The 21,267-nt window shown below is 42.1% G+C and overlaps 1 long non-coding RNA gene across 1 annotated transcript; it reads left to right on the forward strand.

Moving 5' to 3' along the window:
* Positions 1-1,034: 1,034 nt before the first annotated feature.
* LOC103178458 lies at positions 1,035-14,584 on the forward strand. Its single transcript, XR_487848.2, has 3 exons — positions 1,035-1,174; positions 2,431-2,502; positions 14,528-14,584. It is a non-coding gene; the product is annotated as an uncharacterized LOC103178458 (long non-coding RNA).
* The last annotated feature ends 6,683 nt before the right edge of the window (positions 14,585-21,267 follow it).

Genomic DNA, 21,267 nt, shown 5'->3' on the forward strand with positions numbered 1-21,267 from the left:
TAATGCAGTCTTTGACTGTCTTAGGGACTGTAATAGAAAATAGTCTTTGACTGTGAATATAGAGTGAGATCCACAGAACAAAAAAAGGTTACATCTCTTTAGTGCTTCCATTGCACTAGAAAGAAAAGATTGAGGAGTCATGTAGCGTATTGGTTAGTGTGCTGGCCTCGCAAGCGAGAGGACCTGGATTCGATTCCTGGGTGGGGTGAAATCTTAGGCAAGTTTCATTACTCCACATGCTTCAATTTACCTAGCAGAAAGTAGGAACCCAGATGTTATGAAAGTAGGAACCCGGATAGCTCGCTTTCCAGGGGTAATAATCCTTTTTAAAAAAAATGTGGTCACTCAATCTATGACTGTTTGTGGGACACTTCTGTGCGCAATTGGCTGCTGCGTTTCGCCCTCAAAATATAGTCAATTTACTTTACAGTATATTCGTATGAATAGCTTTGAGACCTCTCAACGCGTGATAAGGCGCAATATCAAATGCAAGGATTATTTATCATAATAGTTTACGAGCTAATCCTGTAAATAGCTTGAGATGAAGACCGTGTGCGCTGGGTTCCAGTTCTCTGCTGTCGCTCCATTCTCAAGTCTCACGCTGGAAGATTGGCCACTTCAACCAGATATTGCAAAACACCCTGCGTCCATAATGGTGAATGTCTGAGAGCACTGAAGGACAACACCTCTGACAGTGCAGTGTATTGGAGTATCAGCCTGGACTGTGCGCTCAAAGTCCTGACGTGGGGCTTGAATTCACAACCCTCTGATCCAGAATGCTACAGACTGAACCAGACACTTCCTTATAAAATCATCAAATTACTTACTTTGTGATGCAGTCAATCTCAGCAAAAGGAAGAATCAATGACATATAATATTTTCTGGAACTAAAAAAAAATCGACAGATGAAAGAAAAGCAGTACCTCGAAGAAAGACAGTTCATGGATGAAAAAGTGGTTTTGCTTATATAAGATCATGTTTGCTGATATAATAACATTCGCCTAAATTCTCAGCAGTTATAATGTATTTTGTAAAGTGCTTTGAGACATTTCTTTTTACATGAATGGCAATGTATCAACTCAAGGTATTTCGTCAATCTGTGGAAGTGTGAAAGCAAAGAAAACAAAGCTGTTTCTTCAGATCCCACGTGGAGTAAATGAGAAAAAGGAAAACGGTGAATGCTAGGAATTTGTATTTTGTTATCAAAGGAAATAAATGATTGGACAAATAAAATTATTCAGGCTTTGTAACAAAGTGGGGTCGCGTAGCAAGTGACAGGACCTGGGTTCGATTCCTGAGCGGGGTGAAACCTTAGGTAAATTTCCGTACTCCACATGCTTCTATTTAACTACCAGTAAGTAGGAACCTGGGTCAATCACTTTCCGTGGGTAATAATCCCTTCCAAATACTGTAAATAAATCAAAATGTGGTCACTCAATCTCTTTATGGGACACTGCTGTGCCAATTGATTTTCACCTGCAAAATACACAAGTCAATCCACTTCACAGTATATTGTGTGAAGCGCATTGAGATGTCCCAATGACGTGCTAAGGCGCTATATCAAATGCAAGGATTATTATAAATTGATCTGAGATGATTGTGAGATGATTCTGCACGACAAAACAGAAAGTAACCAGCAGATGGTGCTGTACTCAAGTAAGTATAAGTTAATGGAATGGAATGACTCCTGACCAAAAATGTTCTTATGTCTCAGATGGTTGGTAAATTTAAAGTGTTCTTGATTTTAATACGGCTGTGAAGGCCATCTTACATTGTGTCCATTGATGAAGCAGCGCTATTTATGGCGTCACAGTGCGATGTGGCAGTGAACTCTTTGCTGGACTTTATCTGGAAAGGCAGGATTATTTGCATGTGTTTCTGGGAACTTGTGTCTTAATGTATAATAATAATAATAATTGCTTTTGATATAGCACCTTATCACGTCATTGAGACGTCGCAAAGCGCTTCATAGAATATATTGTACAGCGGATTGACTGTATTTTGTGGGTGAAACGCGACAGCCAATTGCGCACAGCAGCGTTCCACAAACAGCCATGGAGTGAGTGGCCAAATGTTTTAAAAGGAAAATTGAAGGACTAACAACCAGGTTCCTGCTTACTGTAGACAGAGGTGTGTGGAGTAAGGAAACTTGCCTAAGGATTTGCCCGGTCGGGGAATCGAACCCGGGTCCTCTCGCTTGTGAGGCAAGAGCTCTAATCACTACGCAACAGTATTCCTTAATGGGACCCATATTCCCTAATGGGACATTTTCACGCGTAGGTTACATGCAGCTGTGGAATTGTGCCTGGTTTCAATACTCAAGCATTGTGATGGGTTTCTGAACGTGTCAGACACATAGCTGACCAAAACAAAATTCCTTGCGCAATTATTTTTTTTAATTCAATTTTCACATTTTTGTTTCTGGAACAGGTTTCCAGGAATGGTAGTCGAGGTCAGGACCCTGAACTCATTGAAGAAACGGATTGATGGGAGGACGATCAGGTGAGTATTCTGGGAAGATGAGATCAGATGGACCGCAGGGCCTTCTGCATCCAAATCACACTTGTGAGCACCCTTGTTAACATTTATATTTTGATCGCGTCAAATGATTGTGTTGGAATACAAAAATTTAAAAGTTTTTTTGGGGGGTGGGGGGGGGGGGGTCAGCCGTGTGTCTGACACATGCGGAAATCCGTCACTATGCTTAAAAGTGTCTGAACCAAACTATCCACCTACACATAGAAATTCCAGAGAAAGATTGTTGGAATGGAATGCGCACTCTCTCCCTGGAAAGACGCATCCTGCTTCCCTAATTCCGGAAAGCATTAGGCGCAGGTTGTCAAGAGCCAAGGCTTGGGACCCCAGAATGTGTGTTGTGGTACGGCCGGAGTCTAACCGGCTAAAATCGCATACTTTACCATTGATATCGCTGTCTGGCAAACTTTCCCGCTGCTTGTCCATTGGAGTATAGCAACCACATTTCAAATCTAAGAAAAAATCGTTATTCTTTCAGACTTTTAGTTTTGTCAACTTTTACAAGGGGCCATCCTTCAAGATAAGTGGTTTGGAGGATGCTGCATTGCTGCACTCTGCTCATAGTGATGTGTGTTGACGGGAATGTCACAGCAAGAGTTTCCGGCAGCCTCGAACCATCAAATTGTGTTAACTCGAAAGTAAAACAGTGGGTGTTATTAGTGGTTTGCTCGTTAATCAATGTTAAATGCAAACCCTATGTTTCGAGTACACGCAATTTAGTTTGTCACGATGTGTTACAACTCAGAATGCCCATTAAAACATTACTCTTGCTTCAAGTACTTCCATCACCACATGTGGTCTCTCCCCCCACCACCTTCACAAAACTAAGGATTCCTAAAATAAGCCTGTTTTGGGCAGTTGCATCAATAGGTTCCTGCACTTTGATATCAGTTGAATGGACTGATAGGCAACATCTGCTGGTCTAGACATGTAAAGGCTCATTCCAGGAAACATAGGCTTGAAAAAGCATAAGCATTGTCTAACTGGGTGGAAATATGTTCCACTTCCATCTTCTGTCCCCTGCCCTGTCCTACCCCAATATTTAGAAACTAAACACTGAGTGGTGTGGAAGCAAGCTTGGAGTTTAAGGGTGCACAGCTAGAATTTTAAGAGTTTGGATGGATGCCATGGGAGAAAATGTAGTCTAATGCTAACATTCCAGAAAGGCTGCAGTTATAAAAAGTGTAACTGAAGTAGCAAAGGAAAGAACAGAAGTCATTGTTTTTCCACACTCCCGTTAAGAGTTGTGGTCTATTCCAATACAGTCTGAAAAGAAATTGGATTCTTGGATTAGAAAACAGCTGTCCCCAGTTTCTACATATGTGAGTTAATCAGCAACAGTCACGCCAGCTTGTCAGATGTTTGTTGAGCCTGGACAAATGTGAGTTCTAATTGCTGTAGGTGGATCACCTACAGCACAGTGAGGACAGTGAGTTTCATCTCAGTCAGTAAATTATCAACTATCACATATGAATGCAGGTTAGCAGCAATGTGAATCTCATTGATTTGATGTTTGCACTTAAACTTTTCGGATAAACTGGGCTTTTTGTCTCCTATGAATATGCAATATAGTTTACATTGATAGAGTAAATAAATAGTAAATGAAATAGTCTTCTTTCGCCCAGAAAATTCTTATGTTCTTAGCGTGCCTGTCACGTGGGAAGGATATTTCAAAGCAGGCCGGGGGGAGTGGGGATGAGGACAGGGATGCTGAAGGGGGAGATGAGGGGCTAAGATGAAGCGCTTTGACTGCATATTTTGTGGGCGAAACGCCGCAGCCAATTGTGCACAGCATTGTCACAAGCAGGTTGCAGATTAGGTGACCAAATTTGTTTTGGGAGGGATTATTATCTCCCAGAAAGCGATCCTCCAATCGATAACAACAGGGGTTTCTACTTACTGCTAGGTAAACTGAGGTGTGGAATAAGGAAACTTGCGTAAGGCTTCTCCCTGTCAGGGAATCAAACCCGGGTGGTCTCACTTGCGAGACGAGCGTGCTAACCGCTTCGCTATGGGAGTAGTTGAATGGATTACCATGTGCCCATCACTAGAAGATAGAACACGTTCTATCTAAATCAAAGGTTATTTTGTTGGTAGGGTAACATCTTCCATTGCACCAAGAGTTCCTGGCCTCTGAGGACATGAGAAAGGAAAGTACCTTGTCGGCCATTCACGTATTTGCTAAGCTTTATATCACAGGAATTCTGCCTTCCAAAATCTCAACTTAAGCATGGTTTCTCACGTAGCATATTGGTAAGAGCCTCGCAAGCGAGAGGACCTGGGTTAGATTCTCGGGCAGGGCAACTTTCCTTACGCCACACGCCTATATTTACCTAGCAGTAAGTAGGAATCTAGTTGTCATTCGATTGGCTGATCAATTTTTCGGGGGTAATAATTCCTTTAAAAAAATTAGTCACTTCAATCCACGACTGTTTGTGGGACACTGCTGTGTGCAAACGGCTGCCGCATTTCACCCACAAAATATATAGTCAATTCACTTTACAGTATACACTTTACAGTTTCTGTGAAACGCTTTGTGACGTCTGAAGGACGTGATAAGACGCTGTATTAAATGCAAGGATTATTATAATATTATTAGTCAGCTCTGAGTTTACGTTTGGAACTTGAGCTCTGAATCCCTTGTTGCTGTTCTCTCATTGAATATCTTCCTGAAGGTGGTCTGCACACAATGGGTGTCCATTTTGTGAGGTTCACAAAACATTCTTCTGGGTTAATTGTGACGTCTGGTTTGTGAGTCTCCAAAGATTTGTAAACGTGGCGAATTGAGAATTGCAAAAGCCAATAAAATCCGTGAAGAGGCCACTGACCTTTAGTTTTGAACCTCGACAAAAGATCAGTCCCATTGTACCAAATGTGGCCTTGCGAGTTAACCTTTACAGGGTTAGAATTCCTCATCAAGAGGACCGTTGGCTCAAAATTGTTTCGCCTTCACGTCAATGTACAGGAAGGCTGATTTTTCCGTACAAGGTTCGAAGGATTTTTCAACACGTGGAAAATAACAAGGTCCATGTGTGTGGGCTGAACTCAAACTGCACGTGTGTTAGGGGGAGGAAGGCAGATTTGCTTCTATGGCAAGTCTTTTATCTTCATTTAGCACAGAGAGCTACTGTGAGTACAGACAGGGAGAAAAATGTTTTTATTCTTTGTGTTAATAACTCGGGTTCGATTCCCAGGTGGGGTGAAACCTTAGGCAATTTTCCTTGGACCACACACCTCTGTTTACTCTGCAGTAAGTAGGAACCCAGTTGTTAGTCGATTGGCGGATCGCTTTCCGGGGTTTATAATCACTACCAAATAAAATTTGGTCCTCATGGGACTGGCAGTCACAGGAATTTGAAGCATTATAAGTAAGACCGTACAGGGCCGTAACACTTTCAGAGGCTGCAGACCCTAATAATCTGTACATCTAAAAAGTGAGTGACCAATTTAGTGTAGTGGTAGCTGATTGTGGTTAAAGTAGAGATGAAACATGCACAGTGGGACGTGAAATAGCAGTAGGTAATTCTGGGTGCATTGAAATCAGTACAACAACTTGCTAACTTCCCTCTACAGGTCGCAGATTATTCAGAACTTTGCAGCTCATGTACTCTCCCGCACTGAGCCAATCACCCCCATTCTCGCCCTGCTTCACTGGCTTCCCATCCACCAGAGATCGAGTTTAAGATCCTCATCCTCACTTTTAAAGCCCTCCATGGTCTTGCTCCACCCACATCAGAGCGTAAGAAAATAATAATAATAACCCTTACATTTGATATAGTGCCTTCAGCATCAGGAGGAAATCTCATAGGGCTTCACAGGATTTAATGTGAAGTATAGTGACTGTTTTTGTAGGTGAGCAGCCAATTTATGTACATAAACAGCCACGGAGTGAGTGACCAATTTTATTTGGGGGAATGTTGACCAGGACATTGGGTGAAACTCCTTTTTCTTTTCAAATAGTGTCATGGGATCTTTAACATCCACCTGGACAGGCAGATGTGACATCAGTTTAAAGTCTCATCTGAAGCAGGGCATGCCTGGAACACCCCTCAAGTCCCAGTGTGGGGCTTAAACCTACAACCTTCTAGGCGAGAGTGCTTTCAACTGAGCCAGGCTAACACACGCTAAAATAGTCAAACAAGGGGTCCGAAATATATCGTTGACAACATGCAGAGAATTTGCCCTTGGGCTCCCTTTATTGTCTAATAAACTGCATAATATATCTTAGTCTCGTGTTCTGAAGTCAGGTGCTTACTTCTTCAGGAGAGATGGAAAGTCAGAGTGTGTAGCTCTGCTAAACGTGCCACCTCTTGGTAAGTGGCATACTTGTTGCCCTCAGATCAGTCCTGAGGAAATAACAAGTAAGCATGGAGCGGGAGAAAGCTCTTTAACCCATCAAGCCCTCTCCTTCCTCAGACCACACAAAACCTGCTCCCATTACGGACTTCACCCTACTCGCACTCACTCTAGGGGGTGGGTGGGGGGGGAATGAAATGTATAGATACCGATTGAAGCAATGATATTTGTCCAACCCCACATCTCCACTATATAAATACAACCACCTGCTCCAGACATTTTCTCTCTGACCCCCAGAGCAAAAATATCATTGTATTTATTCATCTTCAATGTTCACAGGAACTTTTGATATGAAAAAAAATGCTGACATTAACATGCTAATCGTACTTTCTTTTATTGGTCAGAAGGGTATCTGGCACACAAAAACACATGCTTGATATTCTCCAAACTAAACTACTCTGTACTTACTGATCTTATTATTCATAATCCTTGCATTTGATGTAGCGCCTTATCACTATGCAGTATTGGAAAGTGTAGTGACTATTTTGTAGGCGAACATGGCAGAGGGGGCTGTTTTGGGTATAATAATAACTTGTCTTTAACCCAAAAGCACATGTACCGAATAATAAATAGCGCTTTTCACGTCGGGTAGACCCAAAGCACTTCACAGCATTTACTGAGTATATGTAGGTGAATGTGGCAGCCTAATTGCATAATGAACTACAACGCATCTCAAAACGAGCCTTTTATGGGAAAGGGAATGTTGTCTGGAAATAACATGTTGTTATCTGGTGGGAATGCAGTGGACTGGGAAGCTCTGATAAGATGTGATTTATGAGCTTGGTGTGTTTTGTTTTCCAAGAGTGCGATCTGATTTATAAATAGCTTTTAATAGGTAAGCTTGAAATTCTTGGAAATCCTCTGAAATATTTCTGAGCTCAGCTGAACCTGAGATATTCATAATAATTCTTGCATTTGATATAGCGCCTTGTCATTCCTACACGTCTCAGATTGCTTCGTAATAAATAAATAATTATTAAGTATGGTGGCTGTGTATTTGTAGGCGAACACAGAAGCCAATTTGTGCCCAGCAATGTGTCACAAAATAGACTTGAATGACCAATATTTCTATGATTGGGAGAAACTCCCTTATCCTTTAGAATTAGTGCCATGTGATCTTGAAAGTTCACCAAGACAGGAAGATGATTTCACATTCATATTGCACCTGAAGGATGGCACTTCCAATAATCGAGCAGTCACCCCATCACTGTACTGGAGTGTTAGCTGAGACTCCGACTTGAATGTCCCTTAGGGTGCTAAGGTTCCCTTAGGTTCCCTTAGGAACCTGTGTGGGTTCATCATTAAAAAAAATGCTATTCGAATAAGGGACTGTTCCCCGTCCATATGTTTTTGTCTCATTCTTTGAAATCATGGAAAATCTGGGCTAATAGGAAAGTGATTGAAAAAGGAAAAAAAAAGTGTCAGTGGAGCTCATAGTGTATACAAATCGCACAAATAAAAAAATTGGTCACTTGCTCCATGGCTGTTTGTGGGATATTGCTGTGTGCAGAAACTGTATGCTGTATTTGGCTCACAAAATACACAGACACAGTATATCTTGTGAAGCGCTTTGAGACGTCTTGATGACATGATAAGGCGAAGTATCAAATGTAAGTATTATTATTATACTGCAATAAAACCAATGGGAAGTGTGAAATTTCATTGGGAAATGACACAGCAATTGGGTGACAATGGCTAGTAACTGGATAGTGTAGCCTGTGAGTGAGGAACATGGCCAGTGAGCTGGAGGGCTGGCCAGTGACTGAGATGACAATCATTGCTGTGTTGAGGTGCAGATGGGATGTGGGGCCAGTGCATTAAGGGAGTGAAAGCTGGAGCAGCTGAGAGGCATGTGCGGGTGACTGGCAATCGCATACCACTCCTGGAGTGAGCGTGCTCACACTGCAGTGTGACAGCAGGCCCACTCCTAGGGGTCAGGTCAGCGAAAATACAACCTAACAGGCCAAGAATGCACAAACAGGCCAAAAAATGTGTTGTAAACATTTTAGGCCAATGTTAGAAAGCTACAGGAAGGACAGTGTTAGGTCCTAGAGATGAGGGAGGTCACAGACCAGAGCGGCCTGGGAAAACTCTGGGTGACCTGCTTGGGGGACAGAGACACTATTGAGACACAGACCATGAGGGTAAGTAAATGGATTACTGATGTTTGCCGTATTTATAGCGCACAAGGATAATTACATGCATAATTTGTATCCTCTTTCTATGTACATATGCTTTTATTTAGTTAGATATATATGTGTGTCTGTGTTATATTTAGTTATTTAATTATATACCTGTGTCTGTGTGTGTGCGTGTGTCTGTGTGCATGTGTGGCAGCCTGGCTTAGTTGGCAGCACTCCCTCTTCTGAGTCAGAAGGTTATGGGTTTAAGCGCCATTATCAGGACTTTGAACTCACAGTCCAGGCTGACAATCCAGTACAGTGCAGTGTGCAGTGTGGATTGCATTGAAGGAGGTGCTGTTCTTCGGATGAGATGTTAAACCAGGGTTCCATCACGGGTGGATTTTAAAGATTCCCCCTGCCGCCCCTGGCACTATTCAAAAGGAGAAATGAGTTTCTCTCTCCAGGTGTTATAATCAAATTAACAATACTGTTCCTTTGAAATTAAAAAATCATTTTGAATTTTTTTAAAAATACCCTCCGCAAAGGTAGACAGCAATTTTATTCCATCTAATACGTTTTGAGGATGAGTTAGTCAATATGGAATATCATCCCCTTGTGCCTTTGACATTGAAAGGTCATAGTAGTTCTTTTTCGGCCTTCAGTTTTATCTTTATCACAATCACAGTTCCATTCCATCTTTCAACAAACCGGGGTCACTTGTTGCCTCGAGTCGAGTTGATAAATGAATTTCCTGTTGGCCCCACAGTTGTTGTTGTTGGGCTGAATGCTACCAGTTATAGTTCTTAATTGAATTTGGATTTGCTCCGAGTCTTTACAAAACTTCTGATTTTCAACATTTCTTGCGGGTTTTTGTTTGTTCTTGTTTATCCCCTATCTTCAGCTCAGCGTTTGTCTTGATCCTATGATTATGCATTTGATACAGTGCTTTATCACGTTGTTGAGATGGCTCAAAGCGCTTCACAGAAAATACTGTAAAGTGAATTGACTGAGTATTTTGTGGGCGAAAGCCAGCAACCATTTGCGGACAGCAATGTTCTACAGTCATGGATTGAGTGACCAAATTATTACTATGATTTTTTTGAATGGATTATTACCCCCCTGGAAAGCGATCTGCCAATCGACTACCAACTGGGTTCCTACTTACTGTTAGGTAAACAAAGGGGGGGTGGGGTAAGGAAACTTGCTGATGGTTTGGTGCCACCAGGGAATTAAACCCGGGTATCTCACTTGTGAGGTGAGTGCTCTAACCACTAAACTACAGGACTCCCCTGAAAGGGGCACTAAGTACGCAATTTTTTTCTCCTTCATGCCGTTTCTTCCACCTCACCTTTGTGTGTAGACCTGGCTCAAGTGTCTTGCCTCTGAGTTAGAAGGATGTGGGTTCAAGTTTCCACTCATTTAGTTCCAGGCTGACACTCAGTGCAGTGCCAGAGACATTAAATAAGACATTAAAACCGACACATGTCTGTCTGTTCAGGTGTATGGTAAAGATCCCATGGCATTATTCGAAAAGAGAGGGGAGTTCCTCCCAGTGTCCTGGCCCACAATGCCCTAAATAAAAAAAAATTGGTCATTCACTTCACAGCTGTTCGTGGAACATTGGCTATTGTGTTCATCTACAAAATGTACAGTCACTACACTGTACAATGTATTTGAGACATCGTCCAAACGTGAAAGAATTATTGTTATTATTGATATGTCGGAGAATGTTTCAGAGTGCTTCACAGAGATGGAATGGGAGCCTGAGCCGGGTATATAATAAGCAGGGGGTTGGGGATAGGCAGGGGGCCAGGTGGCTGTAGGTACTGGGGGCAAGGTCAGCTCCCGTTAACTCTGAAAGCCAAAGCCCTGACAGATAGGGTAGTCCTTGCTCGACAAGCAACGGAAAAGTTTGCCAAAGAGTGCTCTCAAAGGCAAGCTGTGTGGTTTTGGCTGGTTAAACTCCAGCAGTTATCGCACTGCACACTCTGGGGTCCCCAAGCCTTGACTTTTGCCAACCTGCGCATAATACTCCACGGAATTAAGTTAGCAGAATGCGTCCCTCCAAAAAGAGAGTGCACATTCTATTGCAACAATCTATCTCTGGGATTTCCATGTGTAGGTGGGATGCATGGTTTGCATGGTGATGGGTTTCTGCATGCAGATGTGTCAGACACCAGCTGACCAAAAAACACCCACAAAGAAAATATCTCAAAGGTAGCTACTGTCGAGACTTTTTATATAGGGAACTAAGCAGCCATTTGTACCAATGAAGTACCACTACCATCCATGAGGTGTGAATGATGGTGAATAATCAGTTAATCTGGAGGATTGTTGGCCAGGGAGAAACTCTCTATTCAAGTATATTGCATGTTATTGGAATCTGTAACGCACTCCTTTGTATCCTGTCCAGCAGGTGTGAGACAGGTGGTAGAAGAGGTCCCCAGGTAGGAAATACAGTATTCGTCTGGTAAAGGATGTAGGCTTTATAGAGAGCTGAAAGTTAAAGGAAAAGAATGATGACGGAAACAATAGCTGGTTGTCAGGGCTGACTTGACCTGTTAGGTATTTTAAGATAGCAAACAGTGGCTTTTAGTGCTGTAGACTGACGTTGCAGGATTGTAATTATAGCAAACGATAATGGAAAGTAACTGGGTGATGACAAAAGGAACTGAGCCACTTAGACCCAACGGAAACATTCCTTTGCCATTCGAGTGAAGAAGGAAACCTTGTATTTTATATTTAACAGTTAAAGTCTCGGCTTCCATTGCAATACAAACATCACTTGTCCGTCCGTGCTAAGTTTACAGCTGCCGATTGACGTAAATGTTGTTGAACAATTATCGCTTTCTGCCAGACTTATTTCAGCACTTAGAAGCTGGCCTTAGAGACCCAATTACAGCAACATTAACAGCACAGAGATAAGGAGCAGGAATTTCACTCGGTCCTCCAGTCTGATTAGAGCCCTTGTCCCCACAACAGCAATCATTCACATTTCACACAAAGGGACTCTAAATGCACTTCACACAACTGCTGGGGCAGTGGTGGATTTGTCGAAGGTGCTGTCCTTTGGATGAGATGTTAAACCGAGGTCCCATCTGCCTGTTCAAGGTAGAGATCCCATGGCCTATTCAAAAAGAGAAGGGAGTGTTTTCACCAACAATTCTCCAAATAAAATTGGTCATTCACTTCATGGCTGGTTATGGGACATTGCTCTGCACAAAATTAGATTCCGCATTTGACTACAAAATACTACACTTTACAGTTTATCCCGGGAACCTCTTTGAGACATCCTCCTGATGTGAAATGAGTAAGGATTCCCGTCGTATAGTGCTTAGCACACTCAGCTCGCAAGCGAGAGGACCTGGGTTCGATTCCCAGGTGGGGCGAAACCTTAGGCAAATTTTCTTACTCCACACGGCTCTGTCTCTGTCTGCTAGTAAATAGGAAGCCAGTTCTTAGTCGATTGGAGGATCGCTTTCCAGGAGTATTAATTCCGCTTAAAAATCCATAACTGTTCGTGGGACACTGTTGTGTGTAATTGGCTGCCGCGTTTCGCCCACAAAATATACAATCATTCCACTTTACCGTATATTCTGTGAAGTGTTTTGAGATGTCTCAACAACGTGATAAAGTGCGATATTCAAAGCAAGGATTAGTATTATTATCATCATCGTTATTATAGATTACTTTATTCTGGGTCAAGACAGTTTTGCAAAACTATGCAGTTGTTTGAACCCCACAGTGCACATACTCTTAATGCTGTCAGACCGTACAAGGTATGCAATCTCTTATTAGAACCCTCTTTCAGAGGCTGTAGAGAATCAGCTCCCAGCGACTGTGCAGGAATTTTTACATCTCCATGTGCATTCAGTTCTGCGGAGGAATGCTTACATAAATACACCTGCTTCCCAGTCTGTTTTGTCTCAGTCTGAGTTTGCGGCTTTACTGGCTCACCATCCACACCAATAAATTTACTTTCATGAACGTAAAAATCAATCCATCTGTTCAAGGCTCAAATCTTCTAACAGATTAAAAATCAATCCATCTGTTCAGAGCATGAATCCTAGAGTTACTCACAGCCAAAGCATTCCCCATCAGTCAACCCCATGTCTGGTGTTTCTTGTGGATGGAAAGTACCACATTGCCATTGCAATATCAGAGATTCAGGAAAGTCTTTCCCCCCAATTAATCTGCTTTATATTCATCCATATTTACACTCACATTTTCGATTCCATTGCCTGATGGTCTGGTTGTTGTTATTGGACGCTCTTTGCAAGTGCAGATCAGCCGCTATGTTTGGCTACATATTAATCTTCACTTCATTTCTAATCAATTTTACCCCACATGGGGACTTGGACTCACAGAATCTAAGATGACACACCTCCTAAAATTATGGTTATTATTATTGCCCTGGGGGGTGTTGCATTGTTGGAGATGCTGTCCTTTAGATGAGATATTAAATTGAGGAATCGTCTGCCTGTTCAGGTGGACATTACAGATGCCATAGTCCTAATTGAAGAGTGGAGTTTCTTTCTCCTGGTGTCCTGGCCAACAATCCCCCCAGATAAAATTGGTCACTCCCTCCATGGCTGTTTGTGGGACATTGCTGTGTGGAATTGGGCTGCTGAGTTTGCCTACAAATATAGTCGCTGCATTTCATAGTAAAAGGGCTTCGGGACGTTCTTTTGACGTGAAAGGCGCGATACTAAATGCAAGGGTTATTTTTATTATACGGTACATGTGCTTTTGGGTGAAAAGCAAGTTATTATTTTAAAAGCACTCTATTCCCCACCTGATCCCCATGGATAGATTAAAATCTACCTCTGGCATATAATGGCACAGTCATATAGTGGAATGTAATGGTAGATTAGATCTTATCGCATCAAGAAAGTTCTTTAATCAACATCAAATCATGGCAGGATATACAGAGGACATGTAATGGGTAAACTGGAGATGATCACCTGATGTTTATCAGTAAGATTTATAGAGGTTGCGGAGTGAGAAGTGTGGGGTGATACTTCCCGGACAGTGCAGAGTAGATCTAAGCAATGGAAATGTTTATTATTATCACCCACAGCTGGTATCATGTTTTACTGATGTGCTGTATCTACGTGTGTTGTTTCAAATATTTTCTTTGATTATGGGGCTATATCGAACGCAAGGATTATTGTCACCTATTGTAACTCAAACATTTCAGGTTTATTTCTGACTCTGTTCTGGCTTTCTTGCCATAGTGATATCAATGGTAAACTACATGGTTTTAGCTGGTTAGACTCCAGCAGTTACCCCAACACACACACTCTGGGGACCCCAAGCCTTGGCTCTTGCCAACCTGTACCCAATACTGTACTTTCCTTATTTAAAGAAAAATACTCATACTAAAGGAAATAAATAATTTGGCAGCGAAAATATTAATGGACTGCCATTCTTGATGACCTTTAATTCTTTTTGTCTTTTTAATTGTTAGTTTCCTGTTTTGTTGACACTGGTTTTCCTTCTTGTTTTTTCAGTTCACTCCTCCAGCATGGTTAAGAGAATAGACGGACCATCTCCTAGCCTCCCACGCATGGTGTTACTGTGAACGAGTTGTAATAAGCAGCTTGTGATATTCCAGCATCCTCTTCTCCTCGCACTTTCCCAGCATTAGCACAGGTGAGAGTTAGCTACATGTCAGGTCAAACGTGTGCTTGCTATTCTGTGACTGCCCTCCACCCCTACATACCATGCACCTGCCTGGTCTAAGATGACACTCCAAAAACAACAACTTGCATTGATATAGCGCCCTTCACTCAGGGCAACATCTTGGAGCGCCTAACAGTGGCGGAGCCTGATGCCAAGCTGCGGGGAGGGAGGGTTGGGTTTCGGGCTTCAACCGTGACCGTAAGCAATGGTTGAAGAAAAAGGTCTTCAGTCATGATCTAAAAAAGGGGAAGAAAGAGGCAAGTCAGAGGGAGTTACAAAGGTCAGGGCGTAGTGGCTGTAATATAGTAATAATAATAATCTTGCATCTGATATAGCGCTTTTCACGTGTTCGAGACGTCCGTACACTGCGGTTTTGGGGGAGCATCGCATTGTTGAGAGGTGCTGTTCTTCAGTTGAAACGTTACAGTTAAAAGACAATTCAGTCTCAACTTTGAAGTTGTTTTTATGTACTTCTTGAAATAACTATCTTCATATTTAACGCTTTATTTAAGTATTTCCCAAATCTGGATGCTCTGAAACGCTACGTAATCGAGCCCCAGGTGGAATTTGATCTCATTTAATGACATGAAAACCATTGTCTTCACTTTCATGTATGTGTGGGGGAGAGAGACAGAACAGATTGTATTCATTTTTTATACTTTTCTTATGATGTTTTTGCAATTTTTAAAGGTACAAATGTTACAACTTCACCTGCAAGATGTTGAAAGGCGCAAAACTGCTGCCAATTCAGGATCAAAGGCGATTGACGCTGTGTGGCTATAGTTTGCTCATTTCCACCTATCTTTGTACTTAGAACAGTTGGACACGGCAGATGCCCTGCAGAATTGTACCGATTAAGACCTGAACATCTGGAAGGTTTTGCTGGGAGAGTTTTTACTGTGAACTTGTATACACTTAGAGGATCTATAAGCCCTCTGAACAGCTGTTCCAAACTACGTCCTCAGCGATAGCAGCAGTGGAGATAATATTTAAACATATTAGTTCTTAATTCTCATAAAACAAAATTGCAAATAAATTAAATCATTGTGTGGGAACGGGGGACAACACCCACAAAATACACAGTTACTCCACTTTACAGTATCCTGTGAAGCGCTTTGAAACGTCTCAACAAAAAGTTATTAGTTACAAGGCGCTATATCAAATGCAAGGATTATTATTATTATTTCTAAAGGTACTGACTGGGAACAAGTTACTAAGCCTGACAATGTGAGGGAGTTGGAGTGAGATTGGGAGGAAAGTCAGTAATGGATTGTTCATTGATAGGGTATGTGTGAGAGCTTGTGGTCCAAAAATCTGTGTGAATAACATCTAATAGTTAGCAGCATTCACACCTCAACAGCTGACAGTTCCCAGATGTTCCAGTGTTATGTATTTTGCTGCTTTATTCTGAGTGTGCACTTGGGCGTTGGGAGTTTTTCAGTTATTATACACATAGCAGTGCTACTTCCCACTAAGCCTCTGCAGATTAAACCTTGGCTTTGTGGCAGAGATAACATTTGAATAGCGCTCCGAGGAGGAAGCTCATTTTGCCCATCAAGCCTGTGTTTCTCACTGTCCTTTCACAAATTCACACACCCACTCCGTCTCCTGTGGGAAGTTCAACATTAGCAATTTCCTGATAATAAAGGCTAAAAAAAAATTGGTCACTCAATCTCCGACTGCTTGTGTGACACTCTGTGCGCAATTGACTATTGGATTTTGCCCAAAATACACATGAATCCACTTTACAATATATTCTGTGAAGCGCTTTGAGACTTCTCAACGATGTGATACGGTGAAATTTTGTGGGCGAAACGCGGCAGATAGTTGAGCAGAGCAATTTCCCACAAACACCCATGGAGTGATTGACCCTATTTTATTCAGGGGGTTGTTGGCCAGGACACCGGGAGGGAGAAGCTCCTTCTCCTTTCGAATAACACCATGGGATCCTTAACATCCACCTGAACAGGCAGACCAGACATCGGTTTAACATCTTAATCAGCACTGGATTGGAGTGTCAGCTTAGCCTCAGACGATATTATTCCAAGTCCCGACGTGGGGCTTCAACCTTCTTGGAGACTTGCTAGTGTAATATGCTCTTTTACTGGTTGTTTGATTTTCCTGTAGCTGGTTATATCAGAGATAACACCTTGCTGACTGGGAATAGCGTACACAGCAAGTTTTGGAGACAGACCACCAATTCTTTGCTCTCTCACTCCACTGTTGCTGGAGGGAGGGCAGGGAGGGAGGGAGCAGAGCTGTGGTTAATGGGAGACTGCAAAAGCTCTTGCAGTTTACAGAGCTGTTTGTTTTGCTTGTGCAAGTAATGTGGTTATGTATTGAACAAACAGCAGAGCTGAGTTTTCTGCACAGAGCAAGTAACTTAATTAACAGCCTATTGATGCATGTGGTTGTCAGCCTGCCGACCTTCCACTCTCGAGGCGAATGATCCTTTACAATTTCAATCAGTTTAGAGAGAAATTTGAGGGTGTGGAACCAGCTGAGCTCCAATTTAAAATGTTCTCCCCTCCTCTGCAAAGCGCCTGGCTGCTGGATCTCTCAAGAACTCTTTGAGACGTCTAGAAGACGTGAAAAGCGCTATATCAAATGCAAGGATTATTATTTTAATAATAAAATTCACAGATGAGCCTAGACAATGAGTGTTGCCAGTGTTGCTGGTGTCCGCAGCGAGAGGGAGAATACAGCGCCAAGTCCAATCCTGAACTGACATCTCCACATGTGTAGGTTATTGGTTGGCACCCAGCGCCTGTGGAACTAAACTGCAGCACCAATCAGGGTCTTCAGGAGCTGCTGGAAAAATGCAGGGAGGAGGAAAGAAATGTTTTTTCCTAAAATATCAAATCAACTACGTGAAGAATCTTTGGCCTCATCGTCCACGTTATTTGCTGTGCACAAGAAAGTCAGTATTACTTTGACTTAATAAGGCTGTGCGGTATGAAAAACAATTTTACAACAACTCAAGACGAACCGATTTCCTTGAGGTATCTTTTTAAAAACGCAATCTGAACCCTGAGTGAAAAGGACAGCTTTGGGTAAGCTGGCTTATGCAATGTACCTTGAAACCCACTCTAATGGACTAATATGATGTTTACATTTCCCATGCCCATGACTGAGACTGGCCACTTCATCCTAAAACACAGAGTTTTATTCACTGGCAATTGGCTTGAGGTCCAGCCAGTTGGCACAATTATTGGGGATAGATTCAAAGCAGGCATGTTAAGCCTTACGTCACCCTTTCTGTGAGGCTAAATACTGTCCAGGTTCAGGAGATGACAGCAAGCTAGATGTTCACTCTGTTAATGCTATCTTTCGGCTTAGATAAGCCTATATTTTTACCTGGGCCTGAATGTTCAGGTGGATGTTAAAGACCTCATGGCATTATTGGAAAAGAAGGACCTTGAAGGCAAAATTTTTGTTAAACAGTCACTACATTTGATGGTAATTAACTGTGAAGTGCTCTGAGAGCTATCAGATATTGGAGACTTTTTGACCAAATAACATTTGCCAAAAATTTTACTTCATTCTTTAGGACGATTTGTTTTTCTAAACACCAAGTGTCAGCTATCGAGCTAGTTGATTGCCTTTGTAACTGATGTGGGAGCGACAATGGATGATATTGGATGATATTGAGTGATATCGTTGAGTTAGCTGCTTACATTTGTAACTGATGGGGGAACAGTTTACTGGATGATGTCACTAATTTAAACAGTTGCTATGGAAGTTTGCCAGTTTTCTTCTAATTTCTCGTCTCACTCGATTTGAATGGGTTAGTTTTCTCAGTAAGACAATAACCCTTGCATTTGATATAGCGCTTTATCACATCGTTGAAACTTCTCAAAGATCGTCGCAGAACGCACAGAAAAGTGAATTAGCTGTATATTTTGGGGGGAAACGTGGCAGCCAATTGCACACAGCAGTCTCCCACAAACAGCCACAGATTGAGTGACCAAATTATTTTATTATTTTTTAAGATACTGTTATCCCTGGAGTGCGATCCATCAATCGACTAACAACTGAGTTCCTACTTATCTAGTTGCAGAGTGAGTGAATCAGTGTGAGTGAGTGTTGCACGAGTACCAGGGTCGGTCTCGATTGCAATGTTGAGTCCCATAGCGTAGTGGTTAGTGTGCTTGCCTCGCAAGCAAGAGGACCCAGGATAGATTCCAGGCAGGATGAAATCTTAGTCAAGTTTCCTTACTCCACCCACCGCAACAAACTCCCAAAGAAAATTGGCCACTCAATCAATGACTGTTTGTGGGACTTTGCTGTGGGCAATTGGCTGCTGCATTTCACCCAGAAAGTACACATTTAATCCACTTTACAATATATTATGTGAAGCGCGTTGAGAAGCGTCAACAACATTATAAGGTCGTATATCAAATGCAAGGATTATTATTACTATTATTAATGTCCTCTGGGGTGCCAGAATCCGTGAAACTGTACCCCAGGAACTATCAGTATCTTCACAGATATGTTGTAAAGTGGATTGACTGTGTATTTTGTGGGCGAAAATACACTTACTAAATCCCAAAGCATTAGACTGTAACATTTTAAGATCTAATGGGCAACTCATTATTTGAATGATTTATGCAGCACCTGTTATAAATCTGAGGTCTTTTCACGGTTTACAAACACCCATGTCTTGTAAAACATTTGCTGGCGGATGGAATCTTATCTCAGAAGAAAATGTGGCTTTATGGATAAGTCTGGCACACCCATTGATCTCAGCATGAAGTCATTACAGCTGGGAGAAAGGGATTTTTTTGTTGTTTGGCTTTACTTTGTTTGAACCAATGACGTTGTTGGCAAGCAGGGAGGAAGTGAGCTAACTGCATTCAGTGTTTGAACAGTGGAATATTCCACTCCCCTCTCCTCAGAAGCTTACAGAAGCGCTATTCGTCAACTGCTGATGGACTCTGTCCAAAGCTTTGGTGTGCTGAACGCAATTGGACCTTCAAGCCCAGCCATTAACACATGCTACTTTGCTTTCTGCAAAGCCTGTGCGCCACATTGAAACTCTGTAATTTAACAACCTTGGAACGGCAAATAAAATGAAACAGAACTCCTTTTGATCTTTTTTTTGCTAAATGATTGTAGATTTGGGCTGTTTTTCTTTCCATCCAGAAGGATGATTCTGATGCAAGGGAATGCAGTGCATAGAATGATAAAATGCCCAAGAACCAGATCTGCTCATCACTAGCATTCACTCTGACCCCAAGAGTTATTTTAAAATGTGCGATTGATGACCTAAGAATCTCGTCTCTCAGTGGCCGTGAGATTAAACTGAACTTGATCTCAACTCAATAACGTGAGTCCATATGTCTGTGATTCAGCAATAATAATAATACTTGCATTTGATATGGTCCTGATCATGTCTCAAAGCACCTTACAGAATATATTGTAAAGTGGGTGAACTGTGTATTTTGTGGACGAAACGTGTCAGCCAATTGCACTCAGCAATGTCCCACAAACAGTTGTGGATTGAGAGACTTTATTTGTGTGGGGGAGAGATTATTACACCTGGAGAGCGATCCGCTAATCGACTAACAATCAGGTTCTTACTTACTGCTAGGTAAACAGAGGCATGTGGAGTAAGGAAACTTGCCAAAGGTTTCCCCATTTTTCCCTATCTTGTTGCATCCAAGGTGTTGAATCCACTTTGAAGATGTCCACTGTATCTTAAGCATGTTTTGGAAAATAGACTTCCAGCCACTGTTTATTCCTGATCCAAAGCAGCAGACGAAAGGTTTGTGTGTCCAGAAAAGGGCGGTTTCTCCATCTGGTTAGCCATAAATAAACTTATTTATTTTAATTTCATTTATTTTTACTTCCATTCTCTCAACAAGGGACTTGGCGGAGTACAGTGACTACTAAGACTTATTGTTTGCCTGGAGTCACGTTATCTGTGAGATCAGAAGGCGGCTACTTAAAAACTTTTCTACATCGTAGGGATCTGCTTACAGCAGCAACTGGGAGGCTGTTGGAGGAGAAAGATTACTTTTAAAACAAACATTCAAAAGTATTCAGGCATCCCCTCTGGAAATTACGGGTGACATGATGCCAGACTGAGGCTTCTTTGTAAACTTACTGTCCATGGTATAATTTCAAATAGAATAGCCCATGCTCTGTCTGACCAGTTATCCCATCCTCTGAAATAATCTGACTTGGATTGCTGCTGCCTTCTTCTCACTGGAAATGGAGTGCCCCAGCATAGTGGTCATCATACTTGCCTCGCAAGCAAGAGGACCCGGGTTCGATTCCCGGGTGGGGAGAAACCTCAGTCAAGTTTCCTTACTCCACACGCCTCTGTTTATCCAGAAGGAAGTAGGAATCCGGTTGTTGGTCAATTGGCGGATCGCATTCCGGGAATAATAATCCCTTAAAAGAAAATTGTGACGCTCAATCCACAACAGTTTGTTGGACACTGGCTGTTGTGTTTTGCCACAAAATACACTTTACAATATATCCTCTGAAGGGCTTTTTAGATGTCTCAACTACATAAGACACTATATCAAACGCATGGATTATTAAGGATTAAATGTGGGTG

Source organism: Callorhinchus milii, unplaced genomic scaffold (assembly GCF_018977255.1).
Source record: "Callorhinchus milii isolate IMCB2004 unplaced genomic scaffold, IMCB_Cmil_1.0 Scaffold9, whole genome shotgun sequence".
Taxonomy (NCBI): domain Eukaryota; kingdom Metazoa; phylum Chordata; class Chondrichthyes; order Chimaeriformes; family Callorhinchidae; genus Callorhinchus; species Callorhinchus milii.